Here is a 3277-nt window from a genome sequence, read left to right on the forward strand (position 1 = left end):
GGAGGGCGTGGGGTGGCCCACGGAGGGGGCGAGACCCAGCGGCCCTGGGGCTGGGCAGGGGGAGCCTCTCGGCCTGAGCTGGGCTGCGCTGCCCCTCCGAGCTCTCCAGCCTGCGCCCCTGCCCCAACCCCTCTGCAGCTCTCTGTGCTTGCTCGGTTCCCTCACCCTCAGCTTCCCGGGGCCCGCAGCCTTTGGGCCAGAGCACGCCGACCTGCAAGGCGCTGCCCGCCCCTTTATGACGCGGTTCCTGTCCCACGCGCCCCAATGAGGACGAGACGGCTAGAATCCCACTGCCACGGATCGCAGCCAGGCCGGCTGGAGAGTCCCACTGGGCAGCGCTGAGGGAAGTGCGCCCGTCTGCAGCCCCTGCCCAGCCCCAGGACCGAAAGGCTACCAGGAGAGCCCAGGACCAGGCCGAGGGGTCGCTGCTCCAGAGGCAGAAGAGGCAGCGGCCTACAGGGCTGCGTGCAGGACAGTGGGCAGTTCAGAAGTAAAACCCGCTGTCAGGCACAGGAAATGCATTTCTTTTACTTCCCTCTGAAGGAATGCACCAGGGACAGACTGCACGAACAAAGCCTGTGAAAATATGGGTGCCCCTGCACGCCTGTTTCCACAGGTGGCAGCCCGGTCCACGGGACACGCCAGCTCCCAGAGGGATGCATCCCAGCGACACGCTGAGCTGTCAGCTGCCCCACAGCAGCACAGAAATACAAAGGCCGGAGGTGTTAGCGTCAGAACTTCAGGTAAGAGGGTAAAGACATGACATACAAAATAAAAATATGTCAAAATAGTAATAAAATCTCATCACATCTTCTGGAAAACATACACTAGGCCTCTTCATGACTCAGCCAATGAGGAGGGGGAGTTGTGCTAAGGGAGAAGCCCAAATGCCAACCCTTAAGTGGAGGGAGGCGGAGCCGTGGGTGGGTTGGGCAGCATGGGGTCTCCACGATGACACAGCTTCATCCCGCTCGGCCACCGTCCTGAGGGTTACCCCGAGGAGTGCAGCACGCAGGGATCAGGAGGGTGTTCTAGAGGGAAGGTCAGCATCACCGGCCCCCTGGTCCTCCCCACTCTTCCTCTCCCCTCGCCCTCCTTCTCCCTTGTGTAGGGGGATCTCCATGGCCTTGACCCATTTTAAGTGGCCTTTCACCTCTTACACACTTGCTTCTGGAAATTGGACCATCTTTTAAGGGGAAACCAAAATCTTTTCCCACAGGGGCCAGCAAATGACTTAGCCAAGTATCCTGCATCGGTAGAGGGGGAGGGGGAGGGGGAGGAGGGAGCTCCTGCCCTGCTTGCAGGGACAGATATTTCCCAGCTCCCGCTGATGGCAGCTCGGGGAAAATCCGGAATGTTACAAACACTGCAAGAGCTTCTTCAAGAGAGAAGCTACCCCTGATCTCTGTGTAAAGTCTTTAAAGTTTGGTTCCCACCTACATGGTGGGAACCAATTCATTAAAACCAATAAATGAAACAAAACACTTGTGTGGGACAAAAACAGAAAACACAGAGCACAGGTCTGCTGGCCAAATTCAGTGCACAGATTGGTACTGTGTGAGCTGCTCATCAAAAAGTAATCAGCGTGTGCTTTATATCAATGTTAAACATCTTGAACTTGACAGCCATACTTAAGGTGGGAGTAAAACTGAGCATCTCAGTTCTCAGAAAATGTACATTGAACTGTTAAGAGAGGAGTAAGATGTGTGCAACCTTCCTTCAAAGGTTTAGAAAACTGATGGGCAAACAGACAGACAGATGGGTAGCTGAGCTATATAAATAGGGGTAGAGGCAGAATGATGTAAGAAATGTGGCAAAGTGCTAACAGTTGGTAAACCAGGGTATCTGTATCTGGGTAGGGGGATTGGAGTTCTAGGAAATGTTTCTGTATTAGTTTTGCATTTTTCCTGTATGCTTGAAATTATTTCAAAATAAAAAGTAGGGGAAAAAAAGTAGTCAGTCAAATAGACAAGTTTGTAGAAGTGAAAGTTGTCGGATCCTCCTGTTTTGCCAGAGTTGAAAGTACAGAGAACAGGGAGGTTTTGAATTAAGGAATGAGGACAAAAAGAGGCAAGACATAATTGGAAAGCCTCAGAAATGTTGCTCTTTGCTGCGCTGTCTACCTTTTAGGTGTGGAAGTGAAAGTTGTGTATAGACTTTTGTCAAACCTGACTACATACTGAGCTTTGCTTTCCAAACTTTCAACACAGCTGACTTCATCATAAAGGAGATTAATTCCCTCTCTCTGTCTTTCATGCAAACCATAGTTATGAATCACATTAAATTCCATCTATAAGGCTGACTCTTCCAAGATGCAGCACACTGAGCATCAAACGCCCAGAAGGACCTGAGAGTGCTGGTGTTTTTTTCAGGAAATTAACTGTGATCTGCAATGCAGCAGTAATTTACTGCAGAGCTCTGGGCAAGAAGCCTGCTGCAAATCGTCAGTCTGAAAGGTTATTAACACATCAGCTATCAAGGTCACCAAAAGATGCAGTGGAAATTTCTTTCATTGTTCTTCGATGGTGAAATATATAAATCATTTAACTGGTACACAGGACTTGCTGTAAGCAAATAATCTCAACATTTGCCATCAATCGATTTCAAGGAAAGCAGCAAGGTTTTAAATAAGTTCTTGGACAAAAAAATCCTATGGTTTATATTGGATGGCAAGAAGCACCCAACAAGACACTTCAAAGCATTCATGTACCTTGGAGTCAAAGGAATGTGTATATGTTTGAAGCAATGTGCATGAGCAGTGAATTCCTGTGTGGAAAAAGCATTCTCTTGAAGAAACTAAAAAACATTTGTATGGTTTTACTATGAATTTTTTAAAGCTGGTGTTAGGAGTTTACATGCTTTTTGCACTCTGTTGTAAATTTATTTTCTATATAAATAAATATTATCTCATTGCCAACCATTGCGATTGGAATCTAGCAGACCATGAAATAAGCTTTGCAAGATCAAGCAATGCACTTAGGCCCAGAAAAACATTGTTTTGTCTTTTAGCTTAAGAGCTCATGGAGAAATAAAGCTGCATAACAGCTTGGAGAACATGCCCTATATAATCTTCTCCAGGCCTAGACCATTCTAAAAAGGAAAGCAGATTCCTCATAACCTGGAAAAATAAAGCAATTTCTATTTCTACCTCCTTCTTTGTCTGCCCCTCCAGTACTTCTAACTTTTTTATTCTTTTTCAAACAATGCATCTTTAAAATAGTATATTTTCTCTATTGCAAAAATAACCTAAAGACAAAAGTGTGTTGAGATTTAAATT

General features: G+C 47.0%; 1 long non-coding RNA gene across 1 annotated transcript; it reads left to right on the top strand.

Annotated features, from left to right (window-relative positions):
- Window positions 1-282: 282 nt before the first annotated feature.
- On the top strand, window positions 283-2920 carry LOC143672731 (uncharacterized). The gene is made up of 2 exons (XR_013170009.1): window positions 283-743; window positions 2268-2920. It is a non-coding gene; the product is annotated as an uncharacterized LOC143672731 (long non-coding RNA).
- Window positions 2921-3277: the final 357 nt, after the last annotated feature.

This window comes from Tamandua tetradactyla (genome assembly GCF_023851605.1).
Source record: "Tamandua tetradactyla isolate mTamTet1 chromosome 9 unlocalized genomic scaffold, mTamTet1.pri SUPER_9_unloc_1, whole genome shotgun sequence".
NCBI classification, from domain to species: domain Eukaryota; kingdom Metazoa; phylum Chordata; class Mammalia; order Pilosa; family Myrmecophagidae; genus Tamandua; species Tamandua tetradactyla.